Here is a 24,232-nt window from a genome sequence, read left to right as displayed (position 1 = left end):
TTTTGTTTGTTTTTCTACCTTGTTTTTCAAACTAGTCTTGTTTGTGTCTTGTACAATTTAAGTGTAATTCTTGTACTCTAAGGTACATTATTGTACTCTAAGTCTCATGTATTTATACTCATGTGTCAAATATAGTTGATCACATGGATGGATGGATGGATGACTGAATGGATAGATGGATAGATGGATAGATAGATAGGTAGATAGATCGATACGTAGGTGGGTGGTTGGACGATGTAAAGATAGATGCATGGATGGATAGATGGATAAACAGATGGATGGATAGGTAGTTGGATGGTTTGTTGGATGGATAGATAGACGGATAGATGGATAAACAGATGGATGGATAGGTAGATAGAAAGGTAGGTGGATGGTTTGATTGATGGATAGATAGATACACAGATGGATGGATAGGTAGATAAGATCGATACGTAGGTGGGTGGTTGGATGGATGTATAAATACATGGATGGATAGATGGATAAACAGATGGATCGCTAGGTAGTTGGATGGTTTGTTGGATGGATAGATAGATACATAGATGGATAAACAGATGGATAGATAGATGGGTAGGTGGATGGTTTGATGGATGGATGGATGGATATATAGATAGATAGATAGATAGATAGATGATATGTAGGTGGATGGTTGGATGGATGATAGATAGATACATGGATGGATGGATAGATAGATACATGGATGGATGGATAGATAGATACATGGATAGATGGATGGATAGGTAGATAGATACATGGATAGATGGATAGAAACACGGATGGATGGATAGGTAGATAGATACATGGATAGATGGATAGAAACATGGATGGACGGATAGATGGATGGATAGGTAGATAGATACATGGATGGATGGATAGATGGATAGAAACATGGATGGATGGATGGATGGTTAGGTAGATAGATACATGGATGGATGGATAGATGGATAGAAACATGGATGGATAGATGGAGGGAATATCATTATTGATCCCTTGGAGAAATTCCTTTTCAGAAATTAGGCAATCTTTTGGGAGCAAAAATATAGAATAGCTCTCTCTCTATATATCTATATACATATGTATACATTGGTATTTTCCATGTATTTTTAGGTAATTAATCATTTTATTTTTGCCTTTTTAAGTGAAGGTCGGGCGACGAAAACTGGTCTGTGGTGCAACAAAGTGACAGAAATGTGTGAAAGCGCTAAAGATCTGAAGCACAATCATTCACATGGTGTTGAAAGAGTTAACGTGGAAGGAATCTGGAAGATTCTGGGGAATTCCTTCCTGCAGGTTCTCGCTGCGTCTCAATCATGCGATTCTTTGACTGTTTATCTTGGAAAGTCTTTCCTGCAGCCTCGTGTTGACACGTGTTGTTTAGATAATCCTCATGTTACTCTCAAGTATTGTCGTATTCCTCGTGTTCATTGAAACACACTCTATTAACCAATACCTGGTGATGTTACATCAGGACTGTATTAGTTAGTATTATTGTTCATGAGAGACTGTTTCTGGGTATTTTATTTGATTCAATAAGTTGATTTGTTTGTGTTTAAGATCAGGACTGGATAATGCGATCAAGACCCTTGGAGGGTTTTTTTTTTCAAGAGGCAATCGGAAATACTGAGGGAGCAAGAAGAAGAAGAAGAAGAAGCTAATCACAGTTTTTGCTTGTTGTACCTTGATAGGTTTAAGCCAAAGTCTGAGCTAGAGATTGACTCTAGATCGACTTCCTGTTTCTTAGGTCCCTGTTTTCACCTAGTTTTTCAATCTTAATAGTCTTGGGTAACTTAGTTAGGCAAGTATTTTTACTTTCTTTAGTCGTTTTATTGATAATACCTTCTCTTAACGTGGCGTGAAATATCTCAATAAACACAACATAAGTGCTATGATTCCATAAGAATAGTTATTAACCATAGCGCTAACTAACGTCTGTGTTGTTTATTTACACTTTAACTTGTACTTTTCTACTATATTTTTATAACCACGGTTCAATAATTGATGAATTCAAAGTTGAATTAAAGCGTATACAATTTCCATTTGTGTGTTATTTAAAGTTCAACTAATGTGTTGATTTAAGTGCGTCTTAAATAGATGTTTGACTCTATTGTATCATCAGTGTCTGTTTGTACAAAACTATCTTTTCATTGAAATATTGACATTAGGAAATGATCTTAAGCCCCGCCCACTGAAAACACTTTGTTTTTCTGGAGATTAAATCTTGTTTACGATAACCACACCCTCTCTGCGGTGATCGGTCAAGCATCGAGGTTTGTCACCTAGAGTCCTCAATCCAGGAAGTCTCCACCTCAGAGGGACTCGTTGTATAAACAAAGCGGGGGCTTGATTACAGCCGGATGGAGGAGGAGTGAAGCCATTATCACGCCATAATGGACTCTGATCTCGTAACCTCTCGTTCGCCCAGATTTCATACGGGGGAGAACTTTATAAAGTAATAAGTTCAAAACATGGTCATGATGAAGGACTTACTGCATCGTTGAGACAAAGAATTCAACATTTGAAACATCTGAGTGAGTCGGGAGAGTTGGATTTTTAAATTAGGGTTTACTCCGGGCACTCCGGTTTCCTCCCACATCCCAAAAACATACAGAGGTTGATTGGGAACTTGGGGGAAATTGTCCGTAGGTATAAGCGTGTGTGTGAATGGTTGTGTGTCTTTGTGTGTCCTGGGACAGACTGGCATCCTGTCCAGGGTGTCCCCTGCCTCCTGTACGAAGAAACTGGGATAGCCTCCCGACCTCCTCATAAGGGGATAAGCCGAAGAAAATGGATGGTGTGTTCATGTGTGAACAGAGTTTAGATATTGTTTGAACGATGTGTGGTCAAGAAGTGGTGAAACAACAAACCGGACGAACTGAACCTGAAGGCATCGCTTGTATCGAAGAAGTGTCGGATCTGATCTGTAAATCTTAAACCCTCCACTTTCCTCCCAAACTTCTCTTCACACGTCGCGACAGCAGCCTCAGCTGGATCTCACATCTTCTGTCAATCACGGCGGCAGAAACCACGGCAACCAGCCGCCCTCCTGCACGGCCGCTCTGTTTATTCTGATGCCAAGAGAAGGATCGTCTTTCTTTGAGGATCTGACAAATCTACATTTGTGAACTTAATTGATTTTTCTTTTTTGACAACAAAAAAAAGAAGATCCTGCTGCTTTTTAGTTTTTTTTTTCCATCACCAGACCTTGTTCTGACGCCTACCATGATGTACGGCGCAGTGGGTGGTACCCCCCCCAGTACTCTACTAAAATACAAGTGTTGAAGTATTTATTTCTACTAAGACAAAACACCTTAAACTGTTGAATTGATTTTTAAAAGTGGATATAAGCGGTGAGGTCACACAGGTCGATACAGAGCAGGAGGGTGAAACTCATAGGGGGTAAAATCTTTGATAAAAATATGAAAAAAAGGACATTAGAACAATAATAATACACAGTTAAATTACATGCTTTAAAAGGTCAATACAAAATAGTGCCAAACACGGCAGCCCCAAAATAATTAAGATATAAGAAGAATAGATGTGTCACACAATCCTTGTTCCCTATTGTATCTTAAATAGTTGCATCTTAATATCATTACATGGTACATTGTAGCCTATAGATGTATAATGTAAAGTTAATTTTGTTTTAAAAAATCGTCTTGAACGTGTCTACATGTAGCATATTGACTTTATGAGTCTATTATTATTATTAATTATTTATTTTTTTGTAAAAGTCAGGAACGACACAGAGTTAAAATTAAAAATATGGATTTAAATCCTTGTTTTTAAGCATTTTTCTTCAAATATTTTTCTTCTGCATATTCTACTATTTTCTACAAATTATTATATTTATATTTAATATATAAATGTTATATTAATCCAATCATATTCCCGGCTATTTAAGTGACATCAAAGACAGCAGATGTCTTCACTCAAACCCATGCGGGAGCAAGGGTCTCAAGCATATATGTTCTCGTAGAGTTTGATATGATTTATTTGCCTTTTTTAGGTCATTAAATAGGTTCACTTTAGCTTAAAATTACCACAATGTGACAATTAGAAAACACACTTAATAATGAGGTGAAATTAAAGTTTTATGTAGAAAATGACAGTATTAAATTAAATATCAAATATATAGCATCTTTAATCATTTTAACCACATTAATACGTTCTGACAAGTACATTTTACTTTAAATCTAATTTTAAACAGAACAGCACTCATCTGCGTTAAAGCTTCAATGAAAAATAAGTGAATAAATAAGAAAAAAAGAGGATAAAAACATTACTTTAAGAGGGTTATCTATCCAGCTGCCGACTAAACTACCATTAACAATAATAGATGAGGTTGAAACTTTGATGAGAAACTTCAAAAAGTTCCATCTCCCTCCACGATATCACTCAGAAGTTGGCGCCAATAATGAACTTTTTATTGAAACCTAACAACTTAAAACAAACACTATTAAGTTCCTCCACTTTTATCCTCCTTAAGCCGTTCTCATGTCATTAGCCTCGCCTTGGATAATACCTTTTTATTATCTCGCCAAGTCGGCGGTTTCTGTCTTTTTTTCCCCCTTCTTTCCCTCCCTGCTTGATTCATTAAGCAGCGAGGAAGATGAATCTCTGCGGCGAAAAAGCATCGGATTGTTTCCCAGGTGTTTACTGAGAGCGCAGACTGGAGGAAATCAGCCGGGCCTCTTTTTGTTTGCTCAATCCATCCTGACTCATCTCCACCTGGGTATTTTTAGCAGCCCATTCCTGTTTGGCTTCCCCTCCCGCCGACATTCTATGCCGGGAAACATGATGGCAGAATGGAAGAAGGGAATCGAGCTCGGCCAAGACTTGTTTAGCATCGTCCGATCACGGAAGTGTAAACGTCCGCGGCGTCCTGACGGATCGTTTTGAGTGTGTTTCGTCTGCACTGGTCGTTAAATGTCGCGCTCTAAACCCACGTTGACGCCGTCCCTACTCCGGTTTCTCCCCGGAGAATACCTGCCATTGTCACCGTGAGAGCCACGGAATTCTCCAGAATTAGCTCGAAATAGAAGACGTTTTTTTTTTAAAGACTTAATGTAACTTTAGCTCCTGGTACCAAGTCTTGAAAAGGGGTCTTTAGTTAGTTTCTAATTTAAGTTGAACTGTATTTAATAGCTCTGTAGCTACTTTAGCTTCTCATTTGCTGCACTGACTTTCAAAAATATAGTGAAATCCTATCTGAAGCTAAGAAAAGTGTAATTAATCCAAATTTTACATGTTTATTTTCTAAATAAAACAAATATTTCTCTTTTTTTCCTTTTTTAAATACATTTGTTGTGCATTCTCATAGTAATAACCTTTTATTACAAGACATATTTTATGATCTTTTACGTCGGATTGCTATCCAATGCAAAGCATTGTTACTTTTTTTTATTTAAAAAGAAAAAAGTGATATATTTATATCATGTTTCTTGCCAATGACCCACTTTAAATGCTGCATATTCAGGCTATTACACATAGACTGTTTCTAACATCAAAGGCAGATGGCATCACTCATACACTTGCAAGAGCCAAGGTCTTAAGCAGAGAAGTACCCATACAATTTGACATGATTGATCTGCTCTAAAATATGGTCAAATATATAAACAATAATAATAAAAAAAAAGATTTGATGTATGTTTTGTACATTATCTGTAGCCACAACTTTTAATATTTAAAAGAAAATAATACGTGGCATATTTTTGGCTATGTATGATCCGGGGAACAATACAATATATTGTGATACTGTAGGAACAAGGATATATTTGTAGTATTGTCGAGTACTTGCTACCTTACTTGATGAAGTCGTAACAGCTTTCATTTCTTTTGAAAAGGAAATGTGTCCAAACATCAGCTTTAAACGCTGCTGGAGTCGACTGTATCCTCTCGTCCTCAGGCATCTCCGAACTGACACGGAGTTAATTTAGCTGCACGGGAGGTAACTACCGCTGCTGTTGAAGATTGATACAGTATTGTGGAAAAGAATATCAGGATACATCGCCATATCAATATTTTTTAACCCCCCACGTGCTGTAAATATCATAAGCAATTGTGACCTTTAACGGCTGACCTGCTGTCCAGTGACCCCCCACCCCACATTTTTTTTAATGTAAAATGTATATGTAAGATGCACATTTTTATTATTTTGTTTTCAGTCTTTTCTAAAAAGAGAAAAAAGAGTGACATCTAAGGCAGCAAATGGCATTTCTCAAACCGTAGCGGGAGCCAAGGTCTTAAGCAGATAAGTACGCATACAATTTAATTAATCTTCTCAGAAATACATACAAATACATTCAAATCTAAATATTAAACTAATCCGATATCTGCGTTCGATTTTTAAAGTACATTTTAACACTTTTATTTATACAATTAATAAATAAATATAAAAATAGCTTTTTTTTCATTCATACATATGTTGTACAATTCCTGTAGTAACAACTTTTTAGGTTTAAAACCAAGTTCTAGCTAAAAATGATGCTTCACGTACATTTTTGTTTACATCATTTTAAAATGTATTGGTCTCAAAATCCTGGTTATTCCGAGCTCCAATTAAACAGCGAGGGAGAACGAACTTGCGAGATGGTTAATTGGACTGTGTGTTAAAACTTCCCTCAGGAAACACACACATGCTCAGAAGGGGGAGTCAAAAGTCTGTAAGGATGGGAGCTACAAAAACAAGATTTGCCTGTCAACACCACTTAAAAGAAATGAGTGAAACGATTTGGATTCTTAGGCTGTACCAGGGGTTCATAGTTAAGTTGCGGGCCAACAAAATGTTTTATTTATTTAATTGAAAGTATTCTGTGAGGCTGAAATTATCTTAAATATCTATATATATTTGTCCTCCTTTGCAAAACCATTTTTCCTTCATCATATTTTCTACTTTATCCATAAGATACCTGCTAGATGGCTAAAGTCATTACGTCCTCCAAAGCTAAAGGAACAATGAAATCTCTCTGGATCCGTGCAATGACTGAGGACAAGAGGATACAGTGGAATCCAGCAGCTTTTAAAGCTGATGTTTGGACATATTTTGGTTTCAAAACAAATGAAAGCAGTTACGACTTCGTCAAGAGTCATGTGGTCTGTAAATTCTGCAACACCAGAGTCAAGTACTCGACAATATCAAAATAATTATTGTAACTACTGTATCACTATATCATGCACTATATCATTTATATCACCTGTTTTGGCCCCTGGGCCGAAAGTTTGACGCAAGCGCTCTAAGGCAGGGGTTCCGTAACCTTTATTATTGTACGGTTTTATTTTCACTATTATATCCACGAACCGACCTGAAAGATAAAAAAAGTACAAATATAAAAAGCTTTAGTGGCAAAAAAAAGTATATGAAAAATACATTTCACCATAACGCTGAATCGGCAAGAAAAGATCTTGGTATGTTTGATTGTATGCCGACGATGGTGCTTTATTCTAAGATGTGAGCAAGATTTTTGTTTTAAGACTATTAATATAGAAATGAGGACTAAAAATGTGTTTCTTCATAGTTTGTTTCACTCGTTTAGTGGTTTGTTTTATAAGTTAATTTTACTTAAACAAGTGTATTGACGTGTAAAGAATTACAGCCTTAATCTCATAACAAATCCCTCACGTACCTGCTCATTTGAATTATGCATTTTGGTTTGCGAAAAACGTATTTGTAAATTTTGTTCATCATGATGAAGTGTCAACTTGAGTTTTTTTTAGTGGTTAAACTTCACCGTCGATCTTCGCGGCGACTGTAACTTCTCCGCTGACCACGTGACCCGACGTCCTGTTTTGTCGGACGAACCCGAAGTGTGTCCGATTGTTAGCACTTCCCGTCGCTTCGGCGATGCCGGCAGTGGACGTCCATTGTCGTCGCGGCGAGACAATCACACTCTGTTCTCGGCTAATCTCTCCATCAGAAGTGTGAGTTTGCTCAGTTGGCTGTCGAGGAGTGTGAGAGATTACTGTGAGTTTTTTTTAGTTTTTTTTTTACCTTCCTGCTCTTAATATGCAGAATTAATCATTCGCCTCTCGTTTTTATGGCCCTCTGAATCGTGATAAAAAAGCTTCCAGTGTTTTATTAAAATGGAATTTATGTCACTTTCACCGTTTGAGGCGAGAGTCTCGTGCATGCCAAGTGAGCGCGGTGTTGTCATGGCAACGCTCGCCACTAAACCTCTGTGCAGCTGTTGTTATGGAAGCTCTGGAACAGCTGGGGGTGTACGGCTGCTGTGGGGTTGTGGGAAAACTCGGCTCCTCCGGCGTTCACTTCGCACCTTCACCTTATAACTGGCTAAACGGAGAAGGTTTGGGACTCGTGAAGACGTCAAACTTTGCCCACTGGATCCTGGCGTGGAAAGTTTATGCAATAAATCCACCTTAAATTCTACATTTAAAAGGTTTTGTCTGAGGCGAATACACTTTAATATCCTTAGAAACCCTTGAAAATGATAACGATAGAATAAAAAATGTAATGCAATAAAACATTTTAACCTACTTTAAGTTCTCGAAAGTATTTAAAAATATCTTTAATAGAAGAAAAGTTCTGTTGAATTATATGTTTTATTAATCTTACAGGCCAGTTTGGATCTTAGCAGATTTCTTACTGGCAACTTAAGTTCATCCAAAAGTAATTTTCTTTTTTAATAGAAAACAAAAACATAATCGTTATATGTCACTAAACAATATTGTGTACAATAAATTGTTTTCATTTTATAGGAAAAGAACATGTAGATGTATCAAGTAGCTTTTTTAAAATAAATTAAATAAAAAAAGAATGTATAAATATATACGTATTTACTGTTTATGTGTCAAAGTGTATGCTTTCTTTTAAAGTAAATTTCAATCTGCATTCAACCAGAAATAAGTTTTTTAATTTTATTGTTAGACGGGGATACATTTCAAGTATCATCTTATATTAAATTATTCTCATCAGATTTGAGTCGATTGATTTAACCTTTAAAAAAAAATCCTTGAATGCTTCACTGAAACTATCTTGCTCATGGACACACAATTCAACTTTCAACAAGCACTTTTCTGCTGAAAGTACATTTTTATCTTAAGTTTTCGGAGCTGGCATCACAAACTGCTGTAACAGAATTCTTTAAAAACCAATCCAGACACCCTTGACTGGTGTCCCAGCTACTCGGGGGCAGAAAGCACAGGAACAACCGCCAGACTGGTTATCAGTTTATCACAGACAGAAAACTTTTCTTTCAAATTATCTTTTTCCTCAGAATACATTTGAAAATATTGTTTGATTGACAGATCAGAGGTTCATATCTGGTGGCCTCGACGAGGATCATACCTGTGTGTGTGCACGTGCCACTGTAAGAGCGATGGTTGGGCCCGGCCCGAGGAATGCTAATGTTTCCTCTGCTGCCTTTTGAGAGGAACATGGTGATTAGACCTCCAGCCCCCCGGGGGGAGCCCCTCGCTGCCGCGACTCCCGCTCTGATTTACTTTGACGTCAACAGGAAGGTCAGCCTAGTCCCGGAGGGGTCGTGGAGGGGATGCTGAATGGTCGGTGTGTTTGTGCGGCGGGGCTTTGGTGCCGAGACACTCTGGGAGAATCCCCGAAACGGGGCCGGCGGGACGATCGAGGGAGGAAGGCCCCGCAGAGCTTAGGGAGGGATTACACTCGGGCTAAAATGTTTTCTTTGTGGCTGAAAGAAACCTAAGAAACGCTCTCGGGGACGCGGGAGTTGAGATGTATTCCCTAAACTTTCTTTTTACAAATTAAACTCAAGTTAAATCTGAATTATTACTAAACACAGCTGATGGCACTTTTTATTTTATTGTCAAACAATCCAAGTATAAAAACAAGTGTATTTTCTCTTTTAAATTAAGTAATTAGATGAGTATAAATACTGACTGGTGGAGCAGCGGTTCTCAAACGTTTAATAATAAAATCCCTCCTGCAGTGAAGCGTTTGATAATCCTCAACGTATAAAAAGAAAAAGAACTGGAGCCAAAGTAAAAGGAGAAATAACTAAAAAGGAAACAGAATCTCTAAGGAGCTAATTTTACATTTATTTCATCACAACATTCAATGAAAATTAAAATGCAAGGGTGAAAGTGCAAAAGTAACTATAACTAACTATATTTATTTTTTTAACATGGTTATTTTACAGTTTATATTTCTATTTATTGGGCTTAAAACTAAATAATTTGATTTAAAAAATAAATGTACAATTAACATGCAACGGGAACCAAACATTAAACAGCTGGTTTTTGTTCATTTTTTTGTTATATTTAAACTTCCCTCCACTAGATAGAAGCATTCATTACGTCCTCCGGAGCGAACAATGAAATCCCTCTGGATCTCTGCGATGACTGAGGATGAGAGGATACAGTGACTCCAGCAGCTTTTAAAGATAATGATGTTTGGACATATTTTGGTTTAAAAAACAAATGAAAGCAGTTACGACTTCGTCAAGAGTCATGTGGTCTGTAAATTCTGCAACACCAGAGTCAAGTACTCGACAATACTACAAATATATGCTTGTTACTACAGTATCACTATATATCGTGTTGGCCCTGTGTCGTGATACGTATCAAAAGATTGATACACACCCTTAAAACCTAACCTTAAGCGACATAAAAATAAATATCCAACTCAAGTAAAAGGTCTTGATAGTTGAAGCCTTCAAGTACCATGTCATACTAAAACACTCTGTGGAGTAGAACACATTGCCAACAGGCAACAACTCGGCAGTGAGTCACGACTAACCCCCATCTCCCATTTCACCACTTTCCCCGTGTGTCCGGCCAACACAGCCACACTTGAGCAAACAGGAGCTGGTTCTTAGTTTTGATTTGCATCCAATGTCACCACTGAGGGTTCAACAGTTATCAAAGTCACCAGATCCTGAATATATTTGTAGTTATTGACTCTTTAAAGTTAGTTTTCTGTCACCACCAAAGAGTTACTGGCACAATATCTTCTTTGCACACTTCTGCAATTACACTTAGTATTTTGCGTGCACAATTGCGTCCCAATTAGCAGTGTGCGAAAATGTAGTGCACTCAAATGGCCAGAAAATTGGGGTTTAGGGTAGAAATTGTAAACTGCCGCCATCTTAGTGACGTAGATGACTCTAAACTGAAGCTAAGTCACTGGTGACGCGTCTTCGGAGCAGATACCGGCATAAATGTCTCGAGAAAACACTAATTTTAACACAAAACAACACAACAATAAACAACAATAACACAATTACACACAACTTAATAACTTGTTTTCGAAAGTCACTGTCAATTGTTAGTCATAACTGGTTGCAATCAGCGTTAAAAAGTAGTAGAAGTAGTAGAAGTAGCGTTTGATTTGAGACAGTACTATCGTGCATCTTACTGTACACTATAAACCAGTGCACTCGGAGAAGTACATGATTTGGGACACATCCCTATGGTGTCCCTTTTAATGTAGTCATTAGCACGACTATGTTTTTTTTTAGATTTTGTTTTAGTTGTTTATATCAACTTGATATAAGATCAATAACTTTTTATTCCTGCCTTCTGGTATCTATATACAGGAACTAAAGATATTACAAAGGACTAGTACTAAAATTATTCAAATACTCAATAGTAATGTTTTTTTTTCCTGCCTTGGTAGATCATTACTGCAATTTTAAATAACAGTTGTCAATGTATCTTTCTACTCAGCAACTCTTTTTATCATATTACCTAAAATCCATAACAGCAAGTATTTAAATGCTATGAAATAAAAAAATGTTTAAGTTGAAGGTAATGTTTGCTTTTGTTTCTTTACTTTCTTTCTCAAAGTGATACTGATTAGTTGAAGTACAAATTTAAAGATAAAGACTAAATTGCTTCGTGCGTCTTTTAAAGTAAGGGCGAGGACGAGAAGAAGATTGAAGATTTCACGCGATAAAAAGCGCTTACTTTGTGTTGAAATGGGCAATTTCATTAACCGCTAAATATAAACTAGCTCCATTCATTGCTTGTCTCTGTGGACCCGGGGCCTCTGGTACCTACCACACACAGAAGTCCCCACTGAGCCGTGCAGGTCTGGATAAATACCAGCCCATCAGAGGCTCCGTCTTAGAAGATCGCTGGAGGTAGACGACCTGCCGTGAGGCCCCGACCACACTCCCACTGTTCTGGAGGAGCTTTAAGCGAAAGATCAGGTGTCCGGTCCTGGACGCTTGATTGAACTTAAATCTTTTGCATGTGGGCTACAGCTCTCCGGCTCTGCGGGACCCGAGACGTGGCGAGTCAGTCAATTGCTCGAAGGAATTTAAGTGGCAGCGGCAAGAACCCCCTAAAAACTAGTCGTTTTCACCCTTGTCGACGAAGATGAGAGTCAGATGTGTTTAGTTCGTGAAGGTTGATTCAATTTCGTCGCAGTCAAAAGTAGTCCGGAACCGAGGACTGTGCGAGTTGTCGGCGATGAAGATGAGCAAAGCATGCATCGAAACGAGAGATACACTTTTGATAGTATGGTCTTCTGATTCCAGGTTTTGTGGGAAGAGTTGGATACGGGTCCACCAAACTAACAAGGAAGCTGCTGTGCTGCCGTGGGCCAACTAACAGTAAGTTTTTTTGTGTTTAAACTTGTGTGGGAGGAGATCAAAAATGTGTTTATGCTCCTAATGTTGCGATGAAAATTTTGGTATAGATGGTTTTTGGTTGGGCGCGATCGCCTCACAGCGATAAGGTTGTTGGTTCGCTTCCCATTCTGGAGGGAGGTAACTTGCAACCTTTTTGTGTTTAGAGTTTGTTGTGTTTGATTTCCCATGTTGCTTGTCCAAAAATATACAGAGGTTGATTGGGAAATTGTCCATAGGTATGAGTGTGTGTGTGAATGGTTGTGAGTCTCTGTGTGCACTGCAATAGACTGGCGTCCTGTCCAGGTCGTCACCTCACGCCCCCAAAGAAACTGGGATAGGCTAGAGCCCCCCTGCGACCCTCATAAGCGAAAAAATGGATGGTTTTTGGTTGTTGACGCTTTATAGCACTATGACTACTGGCTCACAGTTGCATTTGTTCAAAATAAGGTTCTTCGATATGTGGTATTCGTATTTCTTTATGTCTGTCATTAGTATGAATATGTGGTTTTAACTTAGTTTGAACAAAAGCAGAAGTAAAAAGTGCGTTCCAAACCACATTTCGGCGCCACTTTCATCTGTAATCTTTGGAACACCATGTGGCAGGAAAAGTTACCAGATTCTTGAAAACCCTCAAAATTGATCCCTGGCTTTAAGTGTCCTTAAGCAAGGCACGTTCAGTTCCAGTTTTATTTTGTGGTTGTTTTTTTTTATTGAGCTAACATTTACTGTCCGACCTCACAGATGCAGTTAATCCATTTCTAAAGTTGGTATCACACATTCAAATGTCAGGCAGTAAACACATCGCAGGCTGCCAGGATACATGGATATAAGCTGACTTACAAAGCCATGTGATTAGCAAAGTTGACTGCAAACTAGTATATGTTTTACAGGTGGATTAACTCGGGCCTCATAAGAGAGTTGAGGTCAAGAAAGATATTTGAAAGTTGCTATGGACTGCTTTTTTTTGGTGATACTGCAATGTACTTAGATGGGTATGGAGAGAAGGTGACAGAAGACGAAAAAAAACTGTTAACCAGATATGGAGGCTTGTACAGTGAGACTATGAATCCTTGAACATTTATACTATAAAGCCTCAGAGAGTAATACTAGGGAATTACTTCGGAGTTGGAAGGAGTAATACTACAGAGCCTCACGGAGTTATACTACAAGCCTCGATAAGTAATACTACAGAGCCTTGAAGAGAAATACTTTGGAGATGGGTTGAGAAATACTACCAATTCTTGCAGAGTAATACTACTAAGCGTCACAGAGTAATACAACAGAACCTTGTGGTGAAATACTACAGAGCCTCCGTGTTATACTACAAAGCCTCACAGAGTACTATGGAGCCCTGGAGGAAAACCTTCTACCCCTGTTGCAACATACAAAGTCCCCATACAAAGTACCTTTTTTTTATACAGTTTTTAGAAACTTTCGAATGTCAAAAGGTCTTTTAAGTGCTACACGAGCGTGTATTATCAAGAACAAGAAGTCGGGGAAATAATGGAAGGACAATGAGACAGCTGCACACACCAGAGGGCCATAGGAGGCCCCGCTTGTACCCAGTCGTTTTTATCTTCCTTCACACAGACTCCGCTAATCACAGCCAGACCCTTGTCCTCTTAGCCATTTACTTTCCCCCCTCTCCCCTCGCCACGGAACCCACCACCACGATCCCCCCAACCACGGATTGTTTTACACTTAATTTTATTAGACTTAATGAGATTTTACTCATTAGGATGGAGACCCCCCCTACCGGAGCGCTATCCCTGTCCGGCACTTAGAGACTCCTCCAGAAAGCAGGAGTGATTACTGGTAGGACCGTTTAACACAAATAAACTCGTAAAGAGCAGGAACAACAGGGGACACAATGACCGGCCTGTGTCAGTCTGCTGAGTTTCAATTTCATGCAACCATCCTCTGCTGCGTTTCTTTGGAGTCCGTGGGTTTTTTATGTCATATTGGATCGTGGTGTAGCTCGGGGGGAGGGATACAATTCAGGCCCTATGTCAGTTGAAGACGTTAGTAATATTTACAATTACTTGTCGGGCCTTTTGTTTAATCGGCAGCTGTCTGAAACTCTGGTTCGGATCATATTTTGGAACTTAACTCATCGCGTTGTTTAGTCCCTAAGACTATTCTTGTAGCGCTGCAGAGATACTAAGAAGAGAAGCCAGAGGGGTCAAGCGATTATGTGGCCATTAGCTGGTACATCTGGCCTTTCAACAACCGTTGTAACACAATCACACCTAAACAGCGTTCCTAAAAAGAGGGGTGTCCTCCAGGAGAGAAGTCGGACAACTGCGGTGCGCCAAAGCCAAGTGAAACCTAAGTGACAGGACGCCGGTTGATAAAATGCATCTGTGTTCCAGATACATGTCCCTAATAGTAATCCTTTGCATTAGAAGTGAGTCAGGGCTAAAAGGGAAGTGCTAAAGGGTGTGACCCCCATAGTTCAAACACAGACCTTGGAGGCTTTTGTCAACAGCTATTGTGGACGACCCTCTGGGACTATCGCTAAGTATTGTGGGAGCCAACATCCTGTTTCCAGTTTAAGCCCTGAACCCCCTCTCTGCCAGACTTGCAAGCTTGGTTCTTTGGCCAAAAAGTCCATTATAGCCCATGACCCTTACACCCCCCCGCCCCCCTCGCAATTCCTCTGTGTCTTTTGTAGCGTAGCGCCCTTTCCCTGGTCTTATTGATGCACACATCAGAACCAGCCACCAAAAGCCCCCTTCCAAATGTGTGGGCAAAGTGGGCACCGGGCCCATTTCAGATGGAAGTGCTCCCTCGGTGAAGACCCGCGATGATCGGATTTCTGCCACCTGTCATCCAGCTTAGGAGGCAGGAAAAGGAATGATCGCGGTGGTGGGCGATGAGGGTGAAGGGGAGGAGAGTGAACGGGAGAGATGCATTCTGGCAGTGAGCCCTACTCCCTGCTGGTGTCTCAGTACTTTTGTAGACATCTTAAGTGGTCCGTTTCAAGACTTGGTATATTTTGTAGCTTTGGATTTGGTTCTTAACTGACGACCTACTTTCTTTTACATATGTATGATTAAAACACACATAGCCAGAATCCTGGTACCTAGATTTGTAACCCAAGTTTCTTAAAGGAAGAGCAGATGTTGGAACTTTGGGATCTGAGTCGCAAGGAAAAGTCCTTTAATCACGATATGGACCATTTTATATTGCGATAATGATTTAGGGTTTTCATAGAATAACCTCTTTTTTCCATACACGTTTAATTTGGTCTTCTTGAGGATCCGTTTCTGTTGATTTTGATGCATCTTCTAAGACTAAGGACCTTGTTTTTATGCCTCAGTATGCCCCCCTGTGTTTTTGTGTTACCACGTGACCAACATAAAGTGTAGTGTCACAAAAATTAGATACGGACATTCCACATAATTGTGTTTTCTTTTCGGTAATAATAGCATAATGTTAAAATCAGCTTGTATTGATGAAATGGTGATGGACCCATTAGAACCCTCCAAATTCTTTTGTATCTGACTATTGAAGTATTGTATATATTATATATAGTAGTATATATAGAAGATTAAATATGGAGGAGTCTGAGGGGGGGGCAATACAAAGTTAGGCTTTTTTTTCTAGTGGAATCATGTAAAAAAAACAACATATAACGAAACAAAACCCTAAATATACCTTTTAAGAATCGTCACAAACTTATTGCGATAACATTTTTGATACAATTCCAGTCGTCATCCCGGATAAATGATCTGCCGTTTTATTCTTTAACCGATGAATTGGTTTTCTTTGCAAAACCTTCCAGCCAATCTCACCCCCAAAACTGAACTCATCAGTCAAAAACCAATAAAAGCTTCTGTCAAGTCAAACAAACAAACAAAACCAAAGCAAAGCAGACCACGGAAAAGCGTCTCTTTGGCGGGACTAACAAAATCACAAAAGCCGCTGTAATTCATCACCCGGTTTCATCTCACAAAGTCAGCGTGTTGCTACAAATGAGACGCTGGCACGACGTCGGCGGTAAAGTGTTTAGGGCCTCATTTAGCTTTGCTCATGGAGAGAAATTCATTTCATACTCAAGCAAAAGACGTAGGTTGTCTCCGACTTGATCAGCTTATCTCCTCAGTTTTGCGGAGTTCTTTTTTTTTTTGTTACATCAAGACATCTGGAAGTGTGTCGTGAGAATTTATATTCAAGTAGTTGCTCATTAACCCTCAGTATTTAGTACCTCTTTTTAAAATAGACAATCAGACGTAACGTATTTAACTATTAAGTTGCAGTGATGCATTTTTTTGGACTTTTTGTTACTGAATCTCAGGCTTACAGACCTCATGAGGTATTTTAACAACATACGCTCGGATAGACCTCGTTCAGCAGGGGAGGGACTCTCAGAAGGGGGCCTCATAAGGACTTGACTTGCATGGTATTCCATGTGGCCCTTATGAATGAAATGAAATCAAAGGGTTAAAGGTCAGGAAATAGATCGAAAATAAAGGGATCTAAGAAAATATAATAATAATTTTCGATCTATATCTTATCAAATACTACAACAAATACACTCAATACAAAAGCGTGATGTCGCACTAAATCATTCAAGCTAAACCGACAGGCCGCTTCCAATGTGCCAGAATGATTGACAGCTATTGGAAGGGTGTTTTGAATAGGATATCTCCGGCATTTTCTTTTTATTGCAATGAAACGACTTGAAAAATAGGTATTTTATGTAATTTAGTTAATACATCGTTGTGATTTTTGTCGCTTAAAAATTCAATTAATTAAATTTAACAAAAATTTCTGACAAAGTAATATTTTTTTAATATGATATACTACCATGATAGTATGAGGTATATCATATACTGTATGTATTTTTCGAAAACATAATGAAAATATTTTTAAATATAAAATAAATATTAAAGAACCTTCAATTGTGCTCATATATAATATTGAAAATGAAATTGTATTGGTCCAAATTGGTAAAACTGCGAAAAAATGTTATATTTAACTGAATAATGTTTTACTTTTTTGTCTATATTTATCTTTTTTTTGCATTTTATTTCTTTAATATGTTCTGCCTCTCACCCAATGTATCTGGGATTGATTGAATACATTTTTTGTTATATAAACTAAGGGAATTCAAAGACTGTGTTCCCGGCTGAAGCCAAAAATACAATTTTAATCTGTTCCTTAAGAATAAAAACTTTTTTTTTTCTCAGTTTCATTTATTTTTATCGTGAAATCCCACACAAATTAAAAAATTGCTTGACCTTCCCTACACACGAAGGTCAATCTACGTCTTCATTATTTTTTTTTTGATTCAACATTTCCCTCCGACTACCTTTACACCTGCCTACCGTCTCTAAATCCCTCCCAGCCCCTCCAGTCTTAATTGTAATTATGTTGATTCAACTTAGACACATGCGGCCCCCTCCTCGCCACCTGAATGGAAGCTTATTAGTCTCCAATATATTTTTTTTAATATTTATTTATTCCCGTTTCTCGGAGTCCCTGTCGGCATTTCCAATTACTCTTGTCGTACGGCTGTAATTGCCTCCGTGCTAATGGCTGCTAGACAATCGTGCTAAATGAGGTGAGGCCGAGAGGCTAGGAGCCCGACTTCATTAAGAGCTAATGGGATTTTAGAAGGGGGACTGAAGACCCAGCTCATCAAAAAGAGGGAGATGGAAGGAACACAAAACAGATGGAGGGGGAGAGTCAAATCACCATTATTGGAAGTTACGTCTGGTTCTACTGGATGAAATTGGAAGTTGTTTTTTTTTTGTAGACGCGGCAAAGAAAACTGAGTTGAAGTGAAATATAAATGTGACAGAAGTTAGAAAAACTATTTAACTTCAAAATTAACTGTGTGGGGAGTGACGTGAAGGTATGGAAAGTTGTACGGCAGTTTTTGTACATGATGACTTCCCATCCAGAAGTAGTGAATGGATTTTAACAAAAGCTATTTTATGAGTCAACTAAACTTTTAATGAACCATAAAAGGGCTCTGTGTACCGCACATGAAACATTTATATTACTGTTTTTTTTGGGACCTTAAGGCGCACTTAAAATATTTTCTGTTTCGATTTATGTTGTATTGACCCGGAACCAATAGTTATTTGGGACAAGGCGCTCAAAAATCTGTCAAAATGTTCTAGTATGACTTTCGTAAGCTAAAAAAGGTCCCTAGTATTACACAACAATGCTCCGCCTCACTGTGAGGCTCTGTAGTATTACTCTTTAAAGCTCCGTAGTTTTATTCTCTGAGGCTTCAAGGTATTATTTTATGAGGCTCTGTACTATTTCTATGCAAGGCTCGGTAGTATTATTCTGTGAGCTTTAGTAGTATTACTCCTTCAGGCGCCAATGTATTTTTTCCACTGCGCCATAGTACTCTGTGAGGGGATGTACTGTAACATGAGGGGTCTGTAGTATTTCATCGCAAGGCTCTGTAGTATAACTATTGTAGTATTACTCTACCAGGCTCCAAAGTATTTTTTCGGCTTTGTAGTATGACATGGAGGCTCTGTAGTATTTCACCGCAAGTATTTTTCTTCAAGGCTCTGTAGTATTACTTTGTGAGGCTTGTAGTATAACTCCGCAAGGCTCTGTAGTATTACTCCCCCCGGCTCCAAAGTAATTCCCTGCAAGATCCCTAGTATTACTCTCTGAGGCTTTATAATATAAATGTTCTCCATAGTCTCACTGTGCAAGGCTCCATAGTATTACTCTTTGATGCTTTGTAGTGTAGTATTTCTCCGCAAGGCTTGGTAGTATAACTCTGCTAGGCTTCGTATTATTTCTCTAAAAGTTTCTGTAGTATTTCTTGGTAAGACTCTGTAGTATTACTCTCTGTAGCTCTGTAGTATTTCCGTTTAAGGTAATCCATAGTATTACTCCACAATGCTCCATAGTATTCCTTCTCACAATTTCGTAGTATTACTCTGTGAGAATTCGTAGTATTTCTCGGCAAGACTAGTATTAATCTGCGTCAGTCGGATCATCTTCTAAGCTTCTGTCTGTTTTGTCACTTCCTGGTCTGATTTCATGATTGGCTAAAATTGGCAGGTTATTGCTTTTTATTTATCACTTGAAAATCTGTTTGCAACTGCAGGATTCGATGTCATGACTCACTGAAACATGCTGAACCTACACCTAAACCCTCTGAATTTATATTTAACCTTGATTCTGTTGGAGTAAAATATGAAGTAGTTAAAAAATGGGCAATTACCCTTTACTTGCTACAGCTCAAACAAATCCCCGATTATAGCCACATTTTCGCCTTTTCAGTTACATCTGTTTTTGATAATTCTTCTTCACTTCTGCTGGATGATAAATGTATATATTTTGTGTGTAAAAATCAATATTAAAGTCTGGCTGCGACTCGACCGCTCAGACACCACGAGCAGTATCACACCAGTGTGTTTCGTGCCTATTATGCATCAGAGTGACGAAAACTTGGACCAGAACTGTTTGTTTTTGGCAGCACAACAGCAAAGATCCTGGCTATTTATTTTCGAACTGAGAACCGGACAGTCTGGTCCAAGTCCGCCCACACGACTTTACACTCGTTTTTGGAACACAGGCGGCGGAGAGCGGCGCGTTGGACGGACCGACGGATCGATACTTTGCTCTTTCGAACAGGCGGTCGGCGAGACCGAGTCAAAAATACGATCTGGAAATTTGAATACGAGCAGACGAGCATCCGGCGGCTCCAGAAGCCCTTTAGGCTGAGCCGGAAAATATTTTCCGAGATGTTAAATCTGTTGTCGGAGGATAAATATGACGGAGAGGCGTTGGCAGAGATCGAACGAGTCTCTTTCACTTTCGCTGCTTTGTTTGTTTGTTTACCTTTGATTTTTGTAGTTTCGTATGAATTTAAAGGCTCTTCGTTCCCCTCCGAGGTATTCATGAAACGAAAATACAACTTAAAAATAGACATTTACACAGAGAAAAAAATTGGTGTCTATGTCCTACTGTCACTTCTATTTTTGCTGTTAATGTGATAACTTAGTTTTATGAAATATGTTAGGAAACAAAAAGACATTTTTTTCAATTTTGGTTTCAAACTGAAAAATATAATTTTTATCAAAGGAGGGGTAGGAAAACTGCTTAAACAAATCCAACCCTCTTTCTTCAGACTCTCCCTTGAAGCCACGCCTCCAGATCTAAATGGCATCGATTTCACCTAAATAATTAACCTAAATTTCCATCATCACAATATTGTGTTGAAATTGGAACTTTCACTTGTTCTCAGTAAACCAGGGCTAGTCCATAATGCAAATGGTGACAAATTCTCCAGGAAAAATGTCACCTACCCTAATAGAGGTCTGAGAAAAATCGATATAGCTATATATATAGATATTTGTTTCACCATATTATATCTATATTCAACAGAACTGTTTTGATTGGATTTTTTTGTCCGATTTTTTGTATTTTAATTGATTTCTTTAGGGAGGGCTTTTCATTTTATTATATTTAATTTGTTCTCAATCAATCACTTTCAATCACAATCATTTTTCTTTTTACAATTATCATGAAAAAATTCATGGCGTTTTATTTAATTTTTGTGTTGCTAATAAACTTCCAGCCGCTAGAAGGCAGCAGATATAAAGTCCTCCGGAGGTCAAAGGAACATTCAAATCCTACAAGATCCAGTTTGTGACTGAGGACGAGAGGATAGTAACCAGTGGTCCGTCTGTTTTTAAAGCTGATGTTTGGGAATATTTTGGCTTTCAGTTCAACCAAAAGGCAGTTTAACCATCACTATATGTCACTTAAATTTACTGTCTCACCGAAAATTGCAGGTGTATGGAAATATAGTTTGAATGATATCGTGAGGTGATTATATCGTATCGCATGACGTGGAAAGTTTGTTTGATAAAACCTAAAATTTACAACAAATCTGACTCGTCTAAAAGCTTATATTGTACCAGTTCACAATGGTTAGATGCTAAAGCTAATAATGCTAATGAACAATTATTTGAAAATTCTTTGTCGTCGCTTTATATCCTTCTTTCATTTTTTTTAACGTAACTCTATTAGTTTCACTTTCAAGGGTTTAAAAGTTTGTCTATTATTTTAGATAAAAACTGATTAAATTTGTTGCTTTTATTCAAGTTAAAAACCAAATTTTTGTTAAGTTCTTGTAAACAATTGCTGTTATTTTCTGCCTTAACGTCCATCATCAGGTTTCTTTCACTAATTTGAACAATCGCCACCATTTTGAAAACCATCTAAAGAAATGAATCTAAAAACACGGCAAATATCACAATTATCTTTAAAAACAATGATGTTAGTTCTGAAGGTTAAGAAAGTATTAATATTTTAATGGATTTCTGCCCTGTTGCCTCACTTTAGTCGAGACGTTCAGGCTTTTTCTCTTTAGCCTTGATCATCAAATGTTCTCTGCAGACAAAGTTCTTCATTCGGCCCAATAAACCGACGGTTGAGTGAAGTAATGATCCCCCACTGAGCCGTCTGCCCTTGGAACGCGTTGACAGGCAGCCATCCATCTTGGGAAAATCATTCTCTACCTTCCTTCGGAATTCAGCGAGATTCCACGCTTTGCGGCTCTCAAGATCAGTTGTCGCCGTACTTTCATTTGCCGGGCCATCTTACCGCTGACACGGTTTGTCTGCCGGCGTCTCGGCTCGATGGTCTTCTTGGCTCTTGTCTTACACGTAACCGTCCAATTCTATTACACGCTGAATAAACCGAGTTGTTCGCCTGTGAGTTGCAACTGTTGTGGAGTTTTTGACGGAGTTGAAGACGGTGTTAATGTCACCTTAGAGTGAAGAATTGTTTTTTACTTGTATCACATTAACAACTTTGAAATCAGAAACTGATTTATTTTTAGTCGTGTAAGAACAAACCGGGAATTTTTTCGTGGTGAGGAAAAAGATCAGTTTATATCATTACATAAACATGTTTTTCTACTTTATTTAATTAGATTTAAATACTATAAGACTATACTCTGTAACTATATAAATGAAATATTCGAAAGTAAGTGTAGAACCGAATAAGGAAGTCAAAGAAGAGAACAAATAGTTAAATTAACTTTAATTATTTTGCTAAATATAATCAGAAAGTAGCGATAGGTTACAAATTGTAAAAAATAAATACGTTAAACACAATACAATTTAAAGAAAATGTCTTTTAAGGGCATATTTGAACACATGTTTTAAACAAAATATACTTTATGTAAAATTACTAGAAGTTTTCCTTAGGCTCATTATTTATACATATATATAAAGACGAAGAGGTCAAGTTTGATTTAGTTTTGATTATTTTCGACTTAATAAGAAGCTTCGAAACAAAAAAGAAAGTGTAAGAATGTGACATCTTAGTAGGGAATGGTATTTATTTAAGGGGCCACATCATATCTGGAGACTTTTATCCGAAAGAAAAAAAGAGACAAAGAGCGAAAATGGCCTTGATTTCAAAAATATAAAAAAGAATGGGTTTTTATAATATAAAAATATATCCTGTATAACATGTGATTATATATAAATATTTTTATTTACATATAATGACAGAATAATTAACATACTTTGTGTTATTCTGTACTATATAAATGAAATATTAGTTGAAGCTAAGATTTAAAAAAAAAAAAATAGTATTTAATTTTAGGTCGTTTTTTTTATGATATTCGAATTTTGGTGAATTTCACTGGATATTTATTTTTCAACGGTCCGCTCTATTCTGGGTGTGGTTATGTTTATGTCAACAGTAACAGTTTTACTATCTCATTGACTTTCATAGTAAATACAAGCGTAAATACAAGCGTAAATACAGCGAAATAAACGTGGCAGATTACGGCGGAGATAATAGCGGAGATAAAGGTCTCCTGCACCCGGCAACAGGGAAAATAACAGCTGATGAGATACGAAGATATGATACAGAAGGAAAGGTAGGACTTGCATCGAGTCTGATTTCTACTATCATGAATGTTATGCAGCAAAGTTGACGTCAAGTTCGCTGAAATTGTTTTAAGCCTTTGACGTCGGCAAGATATTATAAGGAACCTTATATACAGAATAAACTTTTTTGCATTGAAAGTCAGCTTTTTATTAATTATTACAAACAATCAAAGACAATTATAATTCAATCGTATCTAAAACTTGGGAAATATTCCCTGAAATATTTTGACTCAAAGTTGTATTCAACATTTAACCAACACTTATAGATTCACAAACTGTTAAGAAAATTATCATCCAGACCAGAAGTCTCCAACTTTTTTTGTACCACGGACCGGTTGCATTTTAGGATTATATTCCCAGGGCCGGGATTTCAGATGGAAAATAGTAAAAAAAAAGCAATAGCATGACCCGCAAAAAAAAAAATACAATTAAGGGCATGAAAAATAGCCGAGTCAGCAACCTCTCTGGACTGGTTAAAACTACTGTTTGCATCTATGTATGTTTGATTGTATGCTGATGATGGTGTTTTGTATGTGTGTCTCTCTTAGCTTTTATAGACTTTGAGAGAGTGATTTACATGGAATGAAGATTCTGAAACAGTTTTGTTTTCTAGAGTTTGTCTTCTACCTATTTTCACTAGTCAAGAGTCACACGCTGATGTTATTTCAGAGAAAATCTTTTTTATTTTTATTTATATAAAACAACTTTTAGGCAGTAAATTTGAATAGAATATTTCTTTCTTTCTGTGCGGTTGAGGCAGAAGATCCTTATCAT

At 37.8% G+C, this 24,232-nt stretch overlaps 1 protein-coding gene across 2 annotated transcripts in view; it reads left to right on the top strand.

The window, feature by feature from the left end:
- LOC148066005 (homeobox protein PKNOX2-like) overlaps positions 1-24,232 on the top strand; it is a 104,158-nt gene that overhangs the window by 21,898 nt on the left and 58,028 nt on the right. Inside the window, exons 1-2 of one of the 2 annotated variants that reach the window (XM_087807634.1) lie at positions 7,936-7,957; positions 12,468-12,542. The gene's annotated coding sequence lies outside the window, so the exon portion shown is untranslated. Of the gene's footprint in view, positions 1-7,935; positions 7,958-12,467; positions 12,543-24,232 lie in introns of those variants that run through there. The other variant, XM_087807632.1, reaches the window with a different exon arrangement.

This window comes from Callionymus lyra, chromosome 14 (assembly GCF_982586985.1).
Source record: "Callionymus lyra chromosome 14, fCalLyr1.hap1.1, whole genome shotgun sequence".
NCBI classification, from domain to species: domain Eukaryota; kingdom Metazoa; phylum Chordata; class Actinopteri; order Syngnathiformes; family Callionymidae; genus Callionymus; species Callionymus lyra.
This window is presented reverse-complemented; position numbering and strand designations above follow the sequence as displayed.